Source organism: Odocoileus virginianus, chromosome 7 (genome assembly GCF_023699985.2).
Source record: "Odocoileus virginianus isolate 20LAN1187 ecotype Illinois chromosome 7, Ovbor_1.2, whole genome shotgun sequence".
In the NCBI taxonomy this organism is placed as follows: Eukaryota; Metazoa; Chordata; class Mammalia; order Artiodactyla; family Cervidae; genus Odocoileus; species Odocoileus virginianus.
Genome location: NC_069680.1, coordinates 18,495,109 through 18,518,285, shown reverse-complemented (window position 1 = coordinate 18,518,285; position 23,177 = coordinate 18,495,109). Strand labels below are relative to the sequence as shown.

The following is a 23,177-nucleotide window of genomic DNA, read 5'->3' as shown; positions in this document are numbered from 1 at the left end:
TAACCTTGGACATATGAACTGCATACATGAAGAAGAGCAAGGACCTAACAAAATCAACTGACTCTGACTTTGGACAATCAAATTGCTGTGTGACAAAACACTACAATCAGTGTGGATATGACTCCATACCTTTGTTTCTATGTCCAAACACAAGTGTGTTCTAAAAGTATAGGGAACTTTCAGTGTTACTATTGGGTGTGTGTGTGTGTGTGTGTAACAAAAGTCAGCATATTGTTGTCTTTTTTAAATTAGAGTAGTTTTAGGTTTACAGAAATGTTGAACCAATATTGATACATGATTATTAGCTAAAGTCTATAGTTTACATTAGGGATCACACTTTGGGCTGTACACAAGGTTCTATGGGTTTTGATAAATGCATACTGTCATATACTCACTGTGAAAGCATTATACAAAATAGTTTCATTGCCCTAAAAATTTCCTGGGCTTTACCAGTTTATCCTTCCCCTTCCCCTGAGCTTATGGTAACCACTGATCTTTTTTCAAATATCTCTATAGCTTTGCATTTTCCAGACTGTCATATAGTTGGAATCATACAGTATGTAGCCTTTTCAGATTGTCTTGTTTCACTTAGCAATATTCCTTTAAGTTCCACCGTATGTCTTTTTGGCTTGATGACCCATTTCTTTTTATTGCCAAATAATATTCCATTGTATTGATGTACTACAGTTTGTCCATAGGGTCACAAGAGTTGGAGACAACTTGGTGGCTAAACAGAAGCAGCAGCAATAACATATGATGTTGAGCATCTTTTCCTATACTTGTCATATGTACCTATTTCTTTAGTGAGGTATCCATTCAGAGCTTTTGTCTATTTTTAATTTCTTTATTTGTTTTCTTATTGTTGAATTGTAAGAGATTTCTTTTACATTTTGGATACCAGTTCTTTTTCAGATACAGGTTTAGCCAATATTGTCTCCCAGGCTGTTTTCTGTCTTCATTCTCTTACATTGCTTTTAAGAGGTAAGAAATCATCCTAGGTATAGAGCTATGAAATGCACATAGAAGAAAGACAACTTGTAGAAATTTAGTGAATAAATGTCTTAAATATAAGAAAAAGATCATTAGTATTATCAGTAGAATATCTACATGAAAGTAGATCTCTAGCTATCAAAGGTAATGAAGAATATTGTTTTGTCCTATGATTGACAGGAACATGTGTTAATATGTACAGGAATAGTAAAACCTTTCCTAAATTTATACAAGCAATGGCTGAATCCAGTACCCTGGTTTCAATTAAGTTAAGTTCAGTTCAGTTGCTCAGTCGTGTCTGACTCTTTGCGACCCCATGGACTGCAGCACACCAGACTTCCCTGTCCATCACCAGCTTCTGGAGTTTACTCAAATCATGTCTATCGAGTTGGTGATGCCATCCAACCATCTCATCCTCTGCCATTCCCTTCTCCTCCTACCTTCAAACTTTCCCAGCATCAGGGTCTTTTTCAATGAGTCAGTTCTTCACATCCAGTGGCCAAAGTATTGGAGTTTCAGCTTCAACATCAGTTCTTCAATGAATATTCAGGACTGATTTCCTTTAGGATGGACTGGTTGGATCTCCTTGCAGTCCAAGGGACTCTCAAGAGTCTTCTCCAACACCACAGTTCAAAAGCATCAATTCTTCAGTGCTCAGCTTTCTTTATAGTCCAACTCTCACATCCATACATGACTACTGGAAAAACCATAGCTTTGACTAGATGGACTTTTGTTGGCAAAATAATGCCTCTGCTTTTTAATATGTTGTCTAAGTTGGTCATAGTTTTTCTTCCAAGGAGCAAGCATCTTTTAATTTCATGGCTGCAGTCACCATCTGCAGTGATTTTGGAGCTCCCAAAAATAAAGTCTCTCACTGTTTCCATTGTTTCCCCATCTACTTGACATGAAGTGATGGGACCAGATGCCATGATCTTAGTTTTCTGAATGTTGAGTTTTAAGCCAACTTTTTCACTCTCCTCTTTCACTTTCATCAAGAGCCTCCTTAGTTCCTCTTCACTTTCTGCCATAAAGCATGGTATCATCTGCGTATCTGAGATTACTGATATTTCTCCCAGCAGTCTTGATTCCAGGTTGTGCTTCATCCAGCCTGGCATTTCTCATGATGTACTCTGCATATAAGTTAAATAAGCAGGGTGACAATATACAGCCTTGATGTACTCTTTTCCCAATTTGGAACCAGTCCATTGTTCCATGTCCGGTTCTAACTGTTGCTTCTTGACCTGCATACGGATTTCTCAGGAGGCAGGTAAGGTGGTCTAGTATTCCCATGTCTTGAAGATCATTTTCCACAGTTTGCTATGATCTCCACAAAGGCTTTGGCATAATCAATAAAGCAGATGTTTTTCTGAAACTCTCTTGCCTTTTTGATGATCTAACGGATGTTGGCAATTTGATCTCTGGTTCAGCTTGAACATCTGGAAGTTCACGGTTCATGTACTGTTGAAGCCTGGCTTGGAGAATTTTGAACATTACTTTGCTAGCATGTGAGATGATTGCAAATGTGTGGTAAAAAAACTGACCTTTTCCAGTCCTATGGCTACTGCTGAGTTTTCCAAATTTGCTGGCATGTTGAGTGCAGCACTTCCACAGCATCATCTTTTAGGATTTTAAATAACTCAACTGGAATTCCATCACCTCCACTAGCTTTGTTTAAAGTGACGCTTCCTAAGGTCCACTTGACTTTGCATTCCAGGATGTCTGGCTCTAGGTGAGTGATCACACCATCATGCTTATCTGGTTCATGAAGATCTTTCTTGTACAGTTCTTCTGTGTATTCTTGCTACCTCTTCTTAATACCTTCTACTTCTTTTAGGTCCATACCATTTCTGTCCTTTATTGTGCCCATCTTTACATGAAATGTTCCCTTGGTATTTCTAATTTTCTTGAACAGATCTCTAGTCTTTCCCATTCTATTGTTTTCTCTGTTTCCTTGCACTGATCACTAAGGAAGGCTTTCTTATCTCTCCTTGCTATTCTTTGGAATTTGCATTCAAATGGGGATATCTTTCCTTTCCTCCTTTGTCTTTCACTTCTCTTCTTTTCACAGCTATTTGTAAGGCCCCCTCAGACAGCCATTTTGCCCTTTTGCATTTCTTTTTCTTGTGGATATCTTGATCATTACCTCCTGCACAATGTCAGGAATCTCCATCCATAGTTCTTCAGGCACTCTATCAGACCTAATCCATTGAATCTATCTGTCACTTCCACTGTATCATTGTAAAGGATTTGATTTAGGTCATATCTGAATGGTCCAGTGGTTTTCCCTACTTTCTTCAATTTAAGTCTGAATTTTGCCGTAAGGAATTCATGATCTGAGCCATAGTCAGCTCCCAGGCTTATCTCTGACTGTGTAGATCTTCTCCATCTTTGGCTGCAAAGAATATAATCAATCTGATTTTGGTATTGACCATCTGGTGATGTCCATGTGTAGAGTCTTCTTTTGTGTTGTTGGAAGAGGGTGTTTTCTATGACCAGAGCATTCTCTTGGCAAAACTAATAGAGTTCATTTAGTACTGCTTCATTTTGTACTCTAAGGCCAAATTTGCCTGTTACTCCAGGTATCTCTTGACTTCCTATATTTGCATTTCAGTCCCCTATAATGAAAAGGACATCTTTTTTGGGTATTTGTTCTACAAGATCTTATAGGTCTTCATGGAACTGTTCAACTTTAGCTTCTTCAGCATTACTAGTTAGGGCACAGACTTGGATTACTGTGATATTGAATGGTTTGCCTTGGAAATGAACAGAGATCATTCTGTCATTTTTGAGATTGCATCCTAGTACTGCATTTCAGACTCCTTTGTTGACGATGATGGCTACTCCATTTCTTCTAAGGGATTCTTGCCCACAGTAGTAGATGTAATGGTCATCTAATTTAAATTAGACCATTCCAGTCCATTTTAGTTCACTGATTCCTAAAATGTCAATGTTCACTCTTGCCATCTCCGGTTTGACCACTTCTAATCTACTTTGATTCATGGACCTAACATTCCAGGTTCCTATGCAATACTGCTCTTTACAGCACTGGACTTTACTTCCATCACCAGTCACATCCACAACTGGGCACTGTTTTTGCTTTGGCTCCATCTCTTCATTCTTTCTGGAGTTATTTCTCCACTCTTCTCCAGTAGCATATTGGGCACCTACTGACCTGGGGAGTTCATATTTCAGTGTCATGTCTTTTTGCTTTTTCATACTGTTCATGGGGTTCTCAGCGCAAGACTACTGAAGTGGTTTGCCATTCCCTTCTCCAGTGGACCACATTTTGTCAGAACTCTCCACCATGACCCATCTGTCTTGGGTCACCCTCATACCCTGGTTTATCACAGCTGTATAGGAACCATTTTAGTTTCTGTCAACTTCCAAAGAATTTTTGAATAAAGTGAGATGTGCCAAATCCCCATACTAATCCATGAGACGAGACTGCTTGCTTCAAGAAGTCATCAATTTCCCTTTTGCAAGGTCTTGGAGACTTGACTCTGAATTTATTTGAACCAGTTCCTGAGCTCTCACAGACATCTTCTCAATGTGCTGCTCTTAGAGGAAGGCCTCACTTTGGAATCTCATGCTATGCAAAGTGTTGTTGAATTATTTTATTCCTTTGGGTCAATGTATACTAGATAAGTCTCAAATATGATCTGACAAGAACAGAACTCCAGAGATCTATGACCAGAAAGGAATGCCAGTGAGGGGAAATGGGCAGTATAAGGTCAACTAGTCTCCTGCACAGCACTGTGCTGTAGAAATCAAGGGAAAGGGGGGTTCACATCATCTGCATAAAGTACACAAGGGGCCAGCAGATGAGGCTTGCCACAGAGGCCTTTGGAGCCGCTCAAGGAAGATTCTGGTGATCCTGGAGTCATTTCCGTACTTAGCTGAGGATGGAAGCCAGACAGTTCAGCAGGTAATGAGGTGAGAGGGAATGTGGTCAACAGATACTAGTTCTATGTTGATGACATTTGTCAATGGAAAGAGGTAAGTAACCTGGTACACAGAGGAAGCAGCAGGGTCAGATGAGATCTAGGTGAATGCATGTGATGATCTGAGTACATATATTTTTTAAAGGAAAACAGAGTTTCAGGTACATTTAAAAACAGAAGAGAAGGTATTTATGCAGAAGGAGAAATAAATGGTGTTATGGAGGGAAAGGATTAAAAAATTAATCACTGGCTAGGCTGATAATCTTCCATATTTCCCTTTTAAGAGTTGCTGCTAAATAAACTACTCTTTCAGGATATTAAATAACTATCCTGAGTTTCTTAGAGATAACACAAGCTCACAGGTTCAAAGTTTAAATAAAAACTGCTTTTGTGACCTATGAAGAGCCCATATGAACTTCTGAAGTGTAAAAAATGGACATTTTAACCACTTACTCTGATGTAAGAAATAATTATTTTGTTATTTCTTTAAGGGAGGGACTTGAAACACATTATTTAAAAAAAACAAAAAAACAAAAACCACAGACCATGGTTGTGCTAAGTGACAGTTCTGTTCAGACAGGCATTACGTTTCCAAGGATCTCTTGGCACACTTATGTCAAAATTTACAACCTTCTGTTATTTTATCCTTGGCACCATCTTATCCAGAGACAGCCAAATATGAAAAATAATACATGTCTCTTTTAATGTGGACAGAGACCACTTACACTAATTCCGATGATCACAGCATCCAAATATGAAATCATGTTATTCATTAAACTACTGCATGACCTTGTCCAAAGAGCCCTGAGAAATAACACTTTCCCACTTACATGTGGCTGCAAACATTGTTTTCCATACAGAAGATACATGGCCAAGAGAGAAGTAAACAGCTTAAGTGGCCAAAACAGGAAATTTTATGCTAATCCTAAACTGTGACTGTATCTGTGTATTTTGGGGTATGTGAATGTGAAGTCTGGGTTTACTAATGATTTGTAAGCTTAGAAACATTCAGTTGAAACTAATCAGTCACAAGACATATTTCAGTCCTTAATTTAAAGCTAAAATTACAAATCACGCTTGTTTCTAACTTGACAGCTTTTTATCCTTTCTTATGAAAACTGAACAACCAATTGCATTTTCAGATTCTACATTAACAGCAATTTATATTCAAGAAACTGTGCTTTTCTCCAGGCAGTGATGTTTGAGTGACCACCATGTATACTCAGAGGGCCATTTGCCCAGGTCTTATCTTCTTAATGGGCTAAATGATGCTTTTATTCAAATTTAAGCTTGAGTCCTTTCACTGGACCACACAACTGGTGGCACACCATTTCTTCTGCATTTAAATCCTGTAATCTAATTACAAACAGCACAATCATCATAATAACTGCATGTATGTGTGTGTGCCTTGTGTTAAATTAAGTATAAGTTTTTATTACTATGCTTGCATTTCTTCATATTTTCATATATGCGTGTGTGTGTGCTAAGTTGCTTCAGTCCTGTTCGACTCTTTGTGACCCTTTGGACTGGAGCCTGCCAGGCTCCTCTGCCCTGGAATTCTCTAGGGAAGAATACTGGAGTGGGTTGCCATGCTTCTTCCAAGGGATCTTCCCAACTCGGATTGAACTCAGGTCTCCTATGGTTCCTGCATTGCAGACAGATTCATCACCACTCAGCCACTGGGAAGCCCACTCATATATGAAGAACTTTTAAAAATTGCAACAATAACCCCAAAACTAATAGGTCCTCCTTCAACCTGTAAGAGGCCCTGGACACAAAAGTAAACTGGAGAGACAAAAATCCTATGTTCTTAAATTGTCTTAAATTTAATGAGTGTGTGAAGGACTCATTAAAAAAGAGAGAGAGAGAAACTAATTTCTATCATTACTTTTCAGCATATTTATTGTAAGGAACCTACTTTTCTTAATTGAGAAAAGGAAGTCAAATCAGTAGCTCTTTAAAGAAAGAAAATATTGCCTCCCTTCTCCCAGAAAATGTAACAGTTATATGCTGGTAAGAGATTGAAGATACAGATAATGGCCAGATGATATATGAAAAAAGAACTCTGGCCCATAGGCTGTAGCAACCTGCACAGGAAACCAACCTCTTATCTACAATCACCAGCCCAAGAACCCCACCTGCTATGTCAGGCTTACAGGAGTCAGACTGCTATCTTTAGTAACAATTCAGGGTGTCAAACAATTACCCCTATAACAAGGAGCCCTGAAAAGTCAGGACTTGATTAATGACTGACAGCTTCCCTAATTTTTGTCCCTGTTTTCAACTTAGGACCTTCTGGAGAAAGGTAAATATATATCCCTAACCAACCATATGGGCTTCCCTGGTGGCTCACATGGTGAAGAATCTGGCTGCAATGCAGAAAACCCGAGTTCGATCCCTGGTCGTGAAGATCCCCTGGAGAAGGGAATGGCAACCCACTCCAGTATCCTTGCCTGGGGAACTCTATGGACAGAGGAACCTGGAGGGCTGCAGTCCATGGGGTTGCAAAGAGTTGGGCATGACTGATTGGCTAAGCACACAACCAATCACATAAGATGTCAAGCTTCAGGTTAGCCCGCCTCTAGCCTTCCAGCTCTCTAGTGCCAGCAGTCTCCAAAAAGCACATACTTGAAGGCCTCTCTTTTTTTCCATTATAGAATGTTTCCACACATTTGCCTGTTTCTTAAGTCTTCACGGGGCTTCCCCGGTAGTTCAGTGGTAAAGAATCTGCCTGCATCGCAGGAGATGCAGATTCGATCCCTGGGTCGGGAAGATGCCCTGGAGAAGGAAATGGCAACCCACTCCAGTATTCTTGCCTGGGAAATCCCATGGACAGTGGAAGCCTGACACGCTACAGTCCATGGGGTCGCCAAAGAGTCAGACGTGATTTAACAACTGAACAACACGTCTCTGCCACAGTGCAAGCAAGCAATGATGGATGACTCCCTCACTGTGTAGCAAGTTCTGAATGAGCTGTCTGCTTCTAATTTGGTTGGTCTTGGCTTATTGTCACACTGGCAACGAGGAAATAAAGGCAGCTTGAGATCTTTCCCGGATTGTTAAGAAAATGTACATCAAGAAAATCAAAGCAACTTAGAAATGAGGTCTCCGTATTGGTCTTTGAAGCAAATGCTTTCTCCTGGTTTAGATTTCGCTAGGAACTTTTTCCCAGTGAGAGATTTTTCTGGTGATGATCCCACACTCCGAGAGCCGCTGGAGAAAGTACTTTCTCCTGGCAGAAGGCTTTGTAGTGGCGCACGCCCCGTGTTCCATTAAAATCGGGTCACTCCCGAAGATCATTTTTCAAAAAGTCACACAAATCATCTGATGAAATCCACTTATTGTGTTCTCTAGGCCTAGCACAGTTTCTTGTTATCAAAGCAATACAATTAACCGGGGGAACAATTCATTATTTTAGACTGGTGGTCTAAAGGAATTTCATTTACCATGTCAAGATGATGCACAGACGCTGCAGGCTAGCAAAATTTACATCAAAATATGCCGGGAGATTCAATACATATGCTGGGGTTTAGATATTTACTATAAGCTTTACCTTTTAGGACTTTTAGTTCTTCTATACCAGCTACTATAACATTTAGATTATTTAAAATATGAATTATGAACCTCATAAGGGAGAAGGTGCCATCTTCTATCTCCTATTCCATTTTCCATGGCCTCTTGGCATTCTGAACTGGCGCTTGCTAATGAGGAGTGGCAGGAAGGCTGCCCTGGTTCATCCAGGGTGGAGCAAACTGGGAGAAAAGCAGGCTTCTTTGGGGCCATGCACATTTCTTTCAGAACACTGGCACCGTTTAGTAGTCACTGGTTCAGATGCCAAGAGCTACCAGAGATATTTAGAACATGTAGAAGATGCACCCAAATCAGGCCTTTACTCAGGACCTCAGATTAAAAAACAATGCTTTCCTCTTAAATTTAAGAACTTCATTTCTCAGTAAACATGTACAGACACACCCGAAAGAGAAAGCAATGGAATTGAGTACTAAATAATTTAAATGGTAAATATATCTTTCTAAGACCACTAAGTTTGAGATAAAAACCACCAAGGAGAAACATTAGGAATGTAGTTATCTTGAGTAAAACTTTAGCTTTTTCTAATGGAAGCGAAATGGCATTAGTAGGTGCCAGCAGTAACAATCTAATCATAAAATTACTGATGTGTGTTTGTTTTTTTTAACAATTATGCAGAACAATTAATAAGTACAGTAATAAAATACTGCACATCAAATGAAATTGCCTTGGAAAGAACACTCTCGCTTTATGTACAAACATTGCACTTCCATTTTACATTTGAACAGAGCCTCAGAAAAGTCATTCATTTCAAAATGTTCTCCTCCCAAGTCTGTGTATGAGCAGGCACCACTATATATTTTAATTTTCCAAGAAAACGGCTTCATTAGGCGTGAAAGGTTAATTGCAGGTTTAAGTGGAGCTCAGGGAATGGTTCTGGGTCTGTAGTGAATTGCACAGCCTGCTTCAGGAAGACTTGAATGAGTGCTGTAAACTGTTTGCCCCGCTGGAATGTTTTACTACCTCATTTACTATCTGTCTTCTTTTACGGCTTGTATTTGTAGTTCTTCTAAACCTTTAATGGCTACAGTTTTATTTCACTGTAATCAGATTTAAATGGAAATACCATGCTGGGATGTTTAAATGCTTTCCCTCTGATTGTATACAGCTACATACTACTGATCGGAGTCTTGGCTATCCTTCACACGATTAAGAAAGTGACTTTGGGAAACTTCGGTGTGACATAGACTCGTGCTATTGTGCAGACTGAATTTAATATTCAGTGTGGCCACCCTTGCCAACAGGCAACTAAGGCTGGATGCATAATTAGAAAATATGCATTTCCATTTTAATTTATGTGTTGGAAGGCCAGCACCACTGAAGTCATTATTAGGCAAAACTCCAAAGGTTACATTGTTGAACAAAAATTGAAATACTTCAAGTGCTGAAGACACTGGAATGACAAATGGACTAGTCATATTTGTCTGAAAGTTAGAGAGCTTTCCCTTCACCTACTAAAAACCGGTGATAACTACAGATGCCAGTGTTTAAATACAAATGATAATTGTCTTCTGGTTTATAAAATTTTGTTTGGCCTTTAACACATTATAATATTTTAAATTTTCATTTAAATACACTATAAAATTCTACAAAATGTAACCTTGCTTGAGCACCACAGTGCTGAGCACTTCCTGAATTTTGTATGAAATATTTCCTCATTGGTTAGAATGAGCTGAAAAGATCATGGACAGTACTGCCTCAAGTCATTGTTTAAGGCAAATCCTCATGGTTTTTCACAAGCAAAGTTTCTCTTAGATCTTTTCAGTTCTGATTTTAATTACATACTAGGAAATTTTACTGAGTCATTTGAAATACTTTGTGACTCTTTTTCTAGAGCCAGGAACATTGTTAAGAACCAGCTTTGCAGCTGCCTCTTCATGCTTTTAAGTAAATTTGTAATTGAGAATTCCCTGTTTCTAAGCCAACAGGGAAAATATATCCTAGTATTTTCTTAATTCAATTAAAAAAAACTGTTATATGATAATCCCTTATTTTAAGCCCTAATTATCTTTAATTTAAGAGCATACTGTTTATTGAAGAAACTGAACTAGAGCAGTTTTATAAAAATTGCAATATTTTATTTTCCATTATGTAGAGACACTGTATTTTAGCATTTCTAGTAGTATCATGTCATAGTTTGCTTTAGATTAAATGTGATTATATGTGAAAGTATTTTATAGAGTGTTATACAAAGTGAGCTAATCATTTCAATAATAGAATAATAAAGTTTTTTTTCTGTGTGTGTCAGTGTGTGCTCAGTCATAACCCACTAACCCTGTGGACTGCAGTCTGGCAGGCTCCTCTGTCCATGGAATTTTCTAGGCGAGAATACCAGAGTAAATTGCTAATTCCTACTCCAGGTTCTTCCCGACCCAGGATTGAACCTGTGTCTCCTACACTAATAGGTGGATTCTTTAGCCCTGAGCCACCTGGGAAGCTCAGAATAATAAGATACTGCCACCAATAATAAGAAATCACAATCAAATCATAAATGTTCAGAAAACTCTGAATTCCTAAGGATCAAAAAGTTGTTTCAACAGCAGATCACTTCATTCAACTATTATTTCTTGAGTGCCTACTATATGCCAGGTCCATTATGGTTAAGCTAATAAGACAGATAAGACACAAAAGATTCTGTAGCTCCTGATGTTTACATTATATTGAATCAAGCTCATGTATTCTCTTGACTAAGCTACTGTGAGGACTGAATGTGAAGGGCTTAGAGAAGTTCCTGACATATAAAAGCTCAAATGTGTCCGTCACCATCATCATCATCAACAGTGGGAAATTTGAAGTCAAATAGAAAATTGATAAAACATTGGGTGTTCAAGATTTTGTCTCTATCCTTTAGGATCATTCATTCAATAATTCACTCAAAAACCAGTATAACTATCATATGGAATGAAAAAAGAAGGGGAAAAATTGATAGAAAGACAGATTCAAAGACTCACAGATGGTATCACTTGAGAACAATACTGTCTGTGAGGTGATACTTTATTCAGAACTCAAGTCAATTATTTTAATACTCTGGATAATAAACATGAGAACTTGCTCATGAACATATGAATGACTTGGGTGTGTTGCCTGCTCATTAAGGAATGTAAAAATAATTGAAAGTGATAATGGCAAAATAGATGAATGACAATACTCAATAAAGAAACATTATATTAATACTGCTTGCACTATTAAAGACACCACTAACAATTAACTTGCATCCATTTTTTAGAATTAAAAATGCTTTTACATTAATTATCTAGGTTGTTCCTCAAGACTGTTCTGTTGAAGTAGGCCAGGAAGCTATTTTTATCCTTGCTTCACAGATGGCCAGAATGAGGCACAGACCAATTGAATGAATAGTTCAGGCTCACATAGCTGGTGGTCATGGCGGGACCTGAACCCAAGATTCTAGATCTTTGACTCCCACTTTGCTCACTTTATTCCAATTAGCAGGAAACTTCTGTGTTAGTACAAATGGCTAACATATGATTTTGAACCAAAAGAAAAAGAAAATAAACTGGTAGGGATTTAAAGTCAGTTATGGTCAAAGGCATTAATTATTGCTAATAGTTATAAAGCATCATCAACTCAATGGACATGATAAATTGAAATGAACTCTGGAAGACAGTGAAGGACAGGGAAGCCTGGAGAGCTGCATTCCACTGGGTCACAAAGAATCAGACATGACTTAGTGACTGAACAACAACATAGTTATAAAAACAATAATAATAATATAAACAATAACTATTCTGTCAATACTATTGCCAGGCATTATATGCCAGGCATTGCCTGCCGCACTTTATATGCACTATTTTATCTATTTATGCAGACAGGAATGGATGACAATACAGGTTAAACCCATCAACATGCATTGAGGGCATATTGCAGGCAGTGTGGTTGACGTTGGTTGTTGTCAAAGTGTGAACAAGTGAAAGTCGCTCAGTCATGTCCGACTCTTTGTGACCCCATGGACTGTAGCCTGCCAGGCTCCTCTGTCCATGGCATTCTCTAAGTCAGAGTACTGGAGTGGGTAGCCATTCCCTTCTCCGGGGGATCTTCCCAACCCAGGAATTGAACCAGGGTCTCCTGCATTGCAGGTGGATTCTTTGCCAGCGTGCTAAAAAGTCACTACCAAATAGCATCAAGCGAGGACAATGATATTGTACAAAAGCTCCTAGATTTGCTAACAGTGGCACAGAGACAAATTCTATAAAGTAGGCATGAGGCAAGAGAGGAAGAAAGATACAAGTGAGAGCTGAGGGTGGGTATGGAGGTCGAAGATTCCCAGGGAAGATGATCTCTGAGCTGAGGTTGAATGATGAGAAGGAAGTAGTCAGATGAAGACTATTGGCATGAGGAATGTGGTCTGTTCTGGGTGAAGTGAAGTGAAGCGAAGTCGCTCAGTCGTGTCAGACTCTTTGCGACCCCACGGACTGTAGCCTACCAGGCTTCTCCGTCCATGGGATTTTCCAGGCAAGAATACTGGAGTGGGTTGCCATTTCCTTCTCCAGGAGATGTTCCTGACCCAGGGATTGAACCCGGGTCTACTGCATTGTAAGCAGACGCTTTACGTCTGAGCTTCCAGGCCAGTCAGTCATGTTCTGGGTGGGGGGAACTAAAACATGCACAGCATGGAGATGAAGGATGTCTGGGAGACCACAGGACAGTTGCTATGGGTGGAACATAGGTGTGAATGGAGAATGATGAGAGAGAAGAAAGATAGTTAAGCAGATGTGGGTCCACGAACTGGCCTTAGGTTTCAAAGTAGGAAATAGACTTTTAACCTATAAGCCAGAAAGAGACATGGAATGGTTTTTAGGAGGAGAGAGGCATAATCAGACTTTTCAAAGACTCACCTTTGAAAAGCATTTCAAAGAGATACCTCTACTGATAGCACTGACAGACTGGAGTGGGGGGTGAGTCTACAATTATCAAAGCCAGATAAGAGAGAGACAATAGGAGACAGAAAATCGGGGAAGAATGGAGACATATACATGCATGACCGTGCACCTGAAACTATCACAACACTGTTAATTGTCTATACTCCAATATAAAGTTAATTGTTAAAAATTGTTTAAAAATAAGGGAGAAAAGGGATGAACAGGACAGATATTTAAGAGAGATTAATACGGGAGATTAAAAATAGGGAGGAGCCTCGTACGACTTCCAGCTTTCCAGTTTGGGTGGCTGAATGCATACAGATGCTACCTGCTCCTATATGAAGGAGGACCAGGAACAATCACGGTGTGCGGAAGTGGGTGGATCACTTTCTCAGTTCTAGACATCCTGAGTTTGATGACCTGTGGAACATCAAGTGGAGATGTCTAGCTGGAGATGCAGATGTGAAGCCTGGGAATAAGTCTAGCCCCGTGAGGCTATTTGCATATATTGAATATGAAGACTTTGTAAACGTGTGTATGAGTAACGCTAGTTGTTACAATAGCTAAATCCTGCAATCTCAATGGCTTAACAAATAGAGATTTATTTCTCACTGTATAAAGACTGAGGTGGGAGCCTGACTGGTGTCAGGATGTGTGAGGGGATGACGAGAGCATCTATTCTACGCAGTTCCTCAGGGACCCAGCCTGATGGTGCATCACTCTGGGGTTTCCAGAGTGCCTTGAGCACTGAGATACTGGGGAGTGGTTTTTTTTTTAAGATTTATTTATTAACTCTTGCCTTCACTGGGCTTCGTTCCTGCATGTGGGCTTTCTCTAGTTGCAGTGCACAGACTTCTCACTGCAGCGGCTTCTCTTGTTCTGGAGCATGGGCTCCAAGTGTGCGGGCTCGGCACTTGTGGCTCACAGGCTTAGCTGCCTCATAACATGTGAGATCTTCCCGGACTAGGGACCGAACCTGTGTCCTCATTGCAAGATGGATTCTTAACCACTAGACTACCAGGGAAACCCCCTAGCTTTCTGGCTAATTTTAAAAACAGTTTTATTTAAGACACTACATTTCTCACTTACAACACAGTGCTGGTAAATGCAATGTTACTTTCTCTCCCTGTGCACACATTCCACGTTCAATTATCAAGAATGCCCGGTTATTTACTACAGCAGTTCAACTTTAAAACTGCCATGAAATGGGGCCTTCAGTGTTTTGTGTGGTGGCAGGTGGGAGAAGAGAGGGTGAAGAAGATTCAATTCCTTCTAAACCACCTTGGACCAGAAAAGCTCAAGACTCTGTTTCAATGCCATCAGCTTCCCAGATATAATTCTCCACCAGGGGAGGGAAGGAGAAATCTTGGCTGAAGGGCCAGCAGCCTTTGCCACTGGAGTGGATAAAGCCTGGTAGAAAGAGAGTAAGAGGGAGAGAAGGAACAAGCAGAGGGCTGGTAATGGAGAAGGGGAACCCATGAGAAGATGTGAACAACCAAAAACACAGGAGGAAGACAGAACTGAGACAGTCCACAGATTCTTTTAGACTAGGCAGTGGCTAGTTACAACCTGTGGCTCCTGTTTCTGTTTGCAATAAATAGCCCCCAAATTCCATGACAACTGTAAGCCAGCTGAGTTTCTGGCTTCCAAGTTTTTCTTGATTTGGAATTCAGAGTGTCCCCAGAGATTTCTCTTGGAAGGAAGTTGGAGAAGGTGGCTGCTAAGGTCACTTCTGGCTCCGTGAATTTATGACTGCAGCTGCCTTTCTCTAGCAGGCCAGCAGTGGGGACCCAGCATCTCTGCTGACCTCCTCTCTCACATGTGTTCTCACGTGACTGCCACAGGTACCACTGTGAAGTCAGGGGACTAGCTGGGTTCAAGATATTCCTTTCTAGAAATCTGCACTTATTTTTGGTAGTTAAGGACTTAAGAAGGAATGGATATACTTCTACCCGAGTGAGAACCACAGTGGTAATACCAGGTATGTGTTGTTACTTATTCTTTGTCAGGTATGGTTTCTACTAATATGATGCCATTAAAGAAACTGGCTCTAAGTCTCACATCAGAGGAGGAAAGAGACTGAGCAGTGTCAAAGACCAGGCTGGGACTTGATCTTACACCTAGCAATCTATGCACAAGCTAATAGACATTTTTTTTTTCAGTTTAATTTTCTAATTCCTCACATTATATTACAACTCTGTCTTTATAACTCTGCCTACCACTCATGACTGGGAGCACCTTGAAAGCAGTTGTTTTCATTACCTTTATATTCCAATGCTTCGTTTAAGATGGGTGGTCGATAAATATTACTTGTATGAGAACTAAATGGTGTATCACAATGCTCGGTCGTGTCCGACACTTTGTGACACCATGGACTGCAGCCCGCCAGGCTCCTCTGTCCAAGGAATTCTCCAGGCAAGAATACTGGAGTGGGTAGCCATTCCCTTCTCCAGGGGATTTTCCTGACCCAGGGGTTGAACCTAGGTCTCCTGCATTGGCAGGCAGATTCTTTAGCATCTGAGTCACCAGGGAAGTGCACTATTTTACCTTAAAGGTATTTGAAAATACAGGTTGGCCTCCTTCTTGTGTTTCTCTGAAAGCAAAAGTCGCTAAGTCATGTCCAACTCTTTGCAACCCCATGGATCATACAGTCCATGGAATTCTCCAGGCCAGAGTGCAGAAGCCAACTGGAATGGGTAGCCTTTCCCTTCTCCAGGGGATCTTCCCAACCCAGGGATTGAACCCAGGTCTCCTGCATTGCAAGCAGATTCTTTACCAGCTGAGCCACCAGGAAAAGTCAAGAATACTGGAGTGGGTAGCCTATCCCTTCTCCAGTGGATCTTCCCGACCCAGGAATTGAACCAGGGTCTCTTGCATTGCAGGCGAATTCTTTACCAGCTAAGCTACCAGGGAAGCCCTATGTTTCTCTAATCTTTGTATTTAGTTGCAGAGAAGTTACTGAGAGGAAGGTGGGAATCAGCCATGGCAGGGGAGGGATATCCCAGCACCAGCATGGCTACCATTAACCTATTGTCCAAGAAGGTGAAATGGGAAAGTTTCCTGCATGAAGCCTCTGTGCTGCAAAGTGTCCACACCCCTTCCTGAAGTCTGGGTGTGCTCATGCCATGAGGGTGAGAGCTACATTTGTGAGCATCAGGCTCACGGTATCTTGGTCAACATTGTCCCTAAATGGGTTTTAGTATGTGTGGCTGTGTGTACAATATTGAAAACCTGAAACGCCTGCAACATTTGCTTGGCATCAAAGCATTAGCCATTTAATTCTCTCCGAATGTCTTTGCAGAGACTTTTAATATTTTAAATCAACTTTGGCAGTACAACCATAAGCTTCCTTTGGTTCCTGGATGGACCACTTCCCCAAAGGAAACAAATCAGTTCACCTTTCACATACTGAGATCTTCCTGGAAATTGGGCAAACATAGAGCCAACACAAAAATACAAATGATTCTTTTTAAAGAAACTAGATTACAATTTTAAATCAAGGTTAAACAGTGCTGACTGGTGATGTGAATCACTGTTGCCCATAACATTTACAGGAGTGTATGGGAGATGGTTACAAGTAGGGGCTTCCCTGGTAGCTCAGACAGTAAAGCTTCTGCCTGCAATGCGGGGACCTAGGTTTGATCCCTGAGTCGGGAAGATCCCTTGGAGAAGGAAATAGCAATCTACTCCAGTACTCTTGCCTGGAAAATTACATGGATGGAGGAGCCTGGTAGGCTACAGTCCGTGGGATCGCAAAGAGTCGGACACAACTGAGCAACTTCACTGACACTTATATTCTCTACACAGATATTCACTGTTGTTTGGTCGTTAAGTCATATCCGATTCTTTGCAACCTCATGGAGTGCAGCATGCCAGGCTTTCCTGTCCTGCATTATCTCCCGGAGTTTGCTCAAGCTCATGTCTATTGAGTCAGTGATGCCACCCAACCATCTCATCCTCTGTCACCCCTTTCTCCCCCTGCACTCAGTCTTTCCATTATCAGGGTCTTTTCCAATGAGTCAGCTCTTTGCAACAGGTGGCCAAAGTATTGGAGCTTCAGCTTCAGCATCTGTCCTTCCAATGAATATTCAGGGTTGATTTTCTTTAGGATTGACCAGTTTGATCTCCTTGCTGTCTAAGGGACTCTCAAGAGTTTTCTCTAGCACCACAATTTGAAAGCATCAATTTTTTCAGTGCTCAGCCTTCTTTATGGTTCAACTCTCACATCTGTACATGACTACTGGAAAAACCATAGCTTTGACTATATGGATAAACCCCTGTTGAATATTAAAGGACAAGTTACCAACCAAAAATAAAAAAATTAAGTATTGTCCAAGGTGATGCTTCTGCTCCTCTAAGTTCCTAACAGTCAATATTTTAAAAGAAATTTCAACATTAAAAGAAGTTGAAAACATGGAACTATATTTGCAAAGTCAAAATACTATTTTGATAAACTTCAATGACAAATTTATGCCTTCTATATAAAACTCAGATCCTAGCAAAAATGGGAGGGGGAAAAAACAGATAAAATTATGCAAATCCTCACTTCTAGGCATTTAGATAAAATGGATGAGAAAAATGCTATACAGAATCATGATTTTTCCATTAACACTATTACAAATTGCTTAGACCTTACCAAAAGTTATTAAGGATAACTTAATGGCCAAAGGCATTTTAACAAAAACAGATGTGTCCGTAGCCAAATTGATCCTTGATAAATCTCTTTCACTGAAGGAAAGGCAATCCAGTTGGATAGTGTATTTCTCAAAAGAGACTTTGAACCATTTCTCTGATATTTGCTAAGTGATCCAGGACCCCAGATAGTACACTTTCTCTCCAGTAATTCAAAACAGGGACTTGGGGGAAGTAGTTTGTTAAAATGACCTCCTTTAATCTCATAGACGATAGTATAACAGAAACCTTCATTCTCTGATGCAATTTTGAGAATCTGACTGAGCACGTCCCATAAATGCTGACCCTTCTGAGTGAAAAAGGTATCAGTTTGCCCTACTCTGCCTTTGGGAACAATGGAAGTGGCTTCTGAGCCACCGTAAATTGAGAAGTGTCACAAAGAGTCTGCGCTAGTGGAAACCTTTCCAACTCTACAGGCAGGTAAATCATAGAGGGAGCAGCCTTCAGAGTCATCTGGAACTTTCTGATGTTATATCCAGGGGGATACACATGGCCTTGCATTCACTCCAAGCTATCTCCAGACACAAAGAGAATTCTCATACGCTGTTCCACAAACCCTGACTACGGTTTCCTAAGTGATCTGCTAAGTGTATTTGTAGAAGGGACATCTTGTTAACCATAGGTTCCCCAGAGGTGGCGGGAAATGGGTCAAGAGATGGGTGGAGACAGAAATTCTTAATAGCACGTCATTACAGAAGGTCCACTGGAGAATCAGAAGGTTATTTGGGAGAAATGGATGACTCTGCCCTCTTTATCAGGCATATTCACTTTGGATATTATCTACCTACTTTCAGTAAGGGCCTCAGCTACCAGGAAGATGAAAAAACGGGCTTTCAGGTCAATAAAGGCAATCTCTTATGATCAATGGTTGATTAGAGCAGGATCTTCTAAGCAGGAGGCTCTGGGCTGCATTCTGTAAAGAGTTTGCAAATTAGTCTTACTCTGAGATCTGGGCAAAAGGCCAGTTCACCACCCAGCTGCTGATGACTTTCAACCCAATGGTCGATGAGTTCCCATAATTAGAAGAAAAAAAGAATTATTTTTAAATAATGAAAAGAAACTTACATTTTAAAGGCATTAAATTTAAGTAATGTATAGAGAAGTACAGCAGAAGTATGGTAGTCTGGTTTTAGAAAGTACATATATTACATCAGATTTGTTTCATTCCTTATGCTAAACCCTCACATTAAACATGGAGAAATGTTGATTGTAATTATTTGCAAAGGTATTTATGACTTGCCCAAAACAATGTAAAAGAGGATTTTGAAAGGACAAACTATAAATGGCTTATTTATAATTGACTAAATTGAGTCTTCCCTGTGTGTATAAAACTACCTTTTTAAAAGTATTTTGACAAACTGGGATCATAATAATTCAAAACAAAAGCAAGTCCTTGATGAATAACTGCAGATTTTAATTAATTATATATCATTCTCATTTCACTTTCTAGAGCTGCAAACAGACAATCAGTTGTTTGTATTTCTTTGGTCAAGAGAGAATTGAGAGAAGAAAATAGAGAAGTAAAAATATTGATCTTGAGTTAATGAGCCATAATGTTAAAGGGCCACCCATTATTTCTAAAGAGTTAGAAAAATTTGCAAAGAATGGAAAGTCAACATTACAAAAAAGCAGATTCTAATGCTCCTGACTTAGATGTCTACTGTCTATCAGCATGACTCTCAGTTGCATGTTTAGAACACTCTTTAAAGGGGATTATAAACAACATTATTCGTAAAAAGCGTTGGGTGACCTGCCTGAGACAGAAGACTGTCTTTGTAAAAAATGAACCTACTTGTTTGGCCAGAACTGACACTCAGCTGAATCAATAGCAAAACCAATTCTATTCAGAATTTACTTTTAATCTAAACAAAAGCAATTGAAGTGGAGGTGACTGAATTGCTTGGCTGTTTGAACTGCTCATATCAGTATCCACTTACGGTCCACTTTGTGTATTACTAGACCACTTTCTGAAGTTTATGATCCAACATGATGAGTTGTTACACTCCAATTCTGAGCATGGCCTTTATTTAGATGTGTAATTAAACATGGCAAAAGCAACGTCGGGGCAAATGTCTAATAAATCTCTACTATTCCTGTGGGATGAAATATATTATTTAGTAATTTTAAATGACTAAATTTTAATGTAGGAAAAAGCCTGTTTAGAAGAAGGAAACAGGCCACAGGAGGCCACCAGGAGAGAATTCTAAAGTATGGAGCACTGGCATTAAAATGTGAAGTCAACATAGTATATCAAATATAGTCACACCCCTTTACACCAGGTACATGAGGAATTTTCCCTAAGTGTCCCAAAATGTCCAATATTTTAATACGCAAGAATGCATAGCACAACCTATGAAAAAATTTTAGCAACTCTACCACCAAACTTCAAGAGGTGCTTCTTTCACAGGTTATTTAACCTTTCTCAAACATTTACATTGGATTGATATTTGAAAAGAAAGGTGAACTGAAAAGAGAAAAAATATATTTTATATACATAAGCAATCTGTTCAACTTTCAGCCTTTAATATACTGACATGTGTTTTGTTCTAATATTGCTCAAAATTAGCTTTGGGATAAAAGTTCATGTTAATTATCCCATAATGTAATCTAATCACTGCTGACATTTTGAAAGAAGACATTAGGCAGCCAAGACAAACTAAAAAGTGAGTGAAAAATATTACATATGTTCATCATGGGAAGCCAATGGTACTCCTCCATGACTTCATTTTTTTCTTAAACTAAAACCCTGGAGGCAAGATACACTAACTGGACCCTGTGACGTTCTCAAGCATGGGTTCCTTCATATTTGGCACTTTTCTGGTTCTTAAATGATGAGACAAAAAGATTTTTGGATGCATTTCAGCTTTAATTTCATCGTTTTATCGATTTTTATGACTTTAAGTATGACATAAAACTAAGATAGGATGTGTCAACAATTTCCCTTTCTCAATTTAAATGATTAGCCCTAGAATTAAGTGAAGATTAAATCTAAGCTGGCACTACCTTTTGAATTTAGTGAATACTGCAAACTTTAATATAAAAAAAGTTACTTTTATTATTACACAAAAATTCCTAAATCCCAGTATGAAGTATGTGCAACCAAATTTAGCATCTGCGAATTTTTTTCTTTTAAAAAACATAAGCGTAAATGAGTTCCTTTAGATTTAGTCAATACAAAAATATTGAAATTTCTTCTCATTGAACTGAGTGAAAAAAAAAAACAAGAATAAATGAAGTTATAATACAAATGCAAAAGAAAATACTGACTTAAAGAGTGTCTCATATTCTTTAGGATAAGTACTTAGAAAATGAGGTTTGTGGGACTATATGAGTTTGGAAATGCCTTTACTTATTACAATCCTATTGAAATGAATTTAACAATTTTAAAATGATGAAAGAATCAAGTTCACAGGACAGGTTTCTAAAATCATCCTTAAAATCTTATCCTACTAATAAAGATGCTTTCCACACATATAAACACAGACATATATGTATGAAGTATTAGATTAAGTCCTAAGAACCAACAATTTGCAAAATATTCTATTAAATATATACTGGTTCTCTTTGTACTATCAATATGAACAGAAGCAAAATACTCTCTATGTAAAAAAAAAGAAAAAGAAAAAAACCTTTTATTTATGATTTTGATAAAAAATATTCAAACAAGGAAAAAGGTAAAACAGTGAAGATTAAAAACTAAATCTGGGACCCTTGGTTTGAGATAATTAACTAATCAATAGACAATTCTTCAGGGACACACAGGACCAGACATTTATTAAGGAAATTCTCAGAGTTTCATACAAGGTAATTAATATAAGCTTCACTATAGAAAATTACATTTTAATGACTTTTTGTGCAAGTTACATGAATTTTATGTAAGGAAAAGCTTATAAAGTTTAAGATTTTCTTTCCACCCAAGTTATTAAAATTTGTATTTGAATATAGTTCCTTTCATTACCATTAAATCAGTTAGCTCTAATTTATGAAAAAGGACTGCTAAATTTTACCACAATAGTTTGCATGGCTTTGATTTGCATTTGTGAAAAAAAAACACAATAAATTAATTTGCTGCTTGGAAAGAATTTGACAAATGCATTAATCATGAAGAAACTGAATTCAGTTTTCTTTACTCTTTCTCACAAAGATAGATGTAAGATAAGAGACTACTGATTTAACATTCTTGAAGCAAAATGAGGTGTAATGATAATAGACATATTCATAGAACTAGGGAATTTTGAAGCTGGAAGGAATCTTAGAAATTCTCTGGTTTAACAAATGGGGAAAGAACAATTTCTTCTCCAAAACTGTTCATGGAGCAGGGTAGTGAAGAGGGTGTATTCTCATTTTCTCCACTGGAAACCGGCACAGAAGTTAGAATTATTCAAGTGCTGACTAATTTGGCTTTTAAATGACTTCAGTTCCTCCTGAACCATGCTACTTCCCATCCCTAAGGTTTAAGAGTATAGTCTGAGCTGAGAGGTCATGCTGAATCATAACTTGAAATATCTATTGCAGAATTTAGATTTTTAAAAACTAGCATGAAAACAGCACTAAAACTGTTCCTGGCATCTACATTGTGCACTGATTCCTTTGACAAGTTAATGAAATATTGTCAAATACATTTACAAGCTTGTATCACTGTGAAATGGTTTGGATAAAGAAACATTCAACAGCAGTCTTTACTTTTTGTAATGGTACTGCAAATATTTCTATAATTTTGCCATTTGTCTTTTAGCGTTGTTTTATTTATTTTCTCTTTTAGCATCAGACTTTTATTTTCAGATGTAGTTTCAAGTTACAAATCATCTTTAGAACTCCTATGCTTATGTGCTATTTGAAAAAGTCTCTTCTACTTAGACTATCGCAAGCTATTCCTATGTTGTTTTCTATTGCTTTTTTAAATTTAAATTTTGGTATTTTTTTTTAAATACAAAGATTACTAAAAGCAACAGTAATCACAATAGTCTAAGCAAATGTTCAAAATTTTTAAATGACTTTTAAATGAAATGTAATTATGCTTTTGATCCCCTACATACGTATATTTTGTGTGTATATATGTATATATACATGCATGCGCGCTAAGTCGTTT

General features: G+C 38.7%; 1 protein-coding gene across 1 annotated transcript in view; it reads right to left on the bottom strand.

The window, feature by feature from the left end:
• The window catches only part of ATRNL1 (attractin like 1), a 751,710-nt gene that overhangs the window by 4,728 nt on the left and 723,805 nt on the right, over positions 1-23,177 (bottom strand). The window lies entirely within an intron of this gene.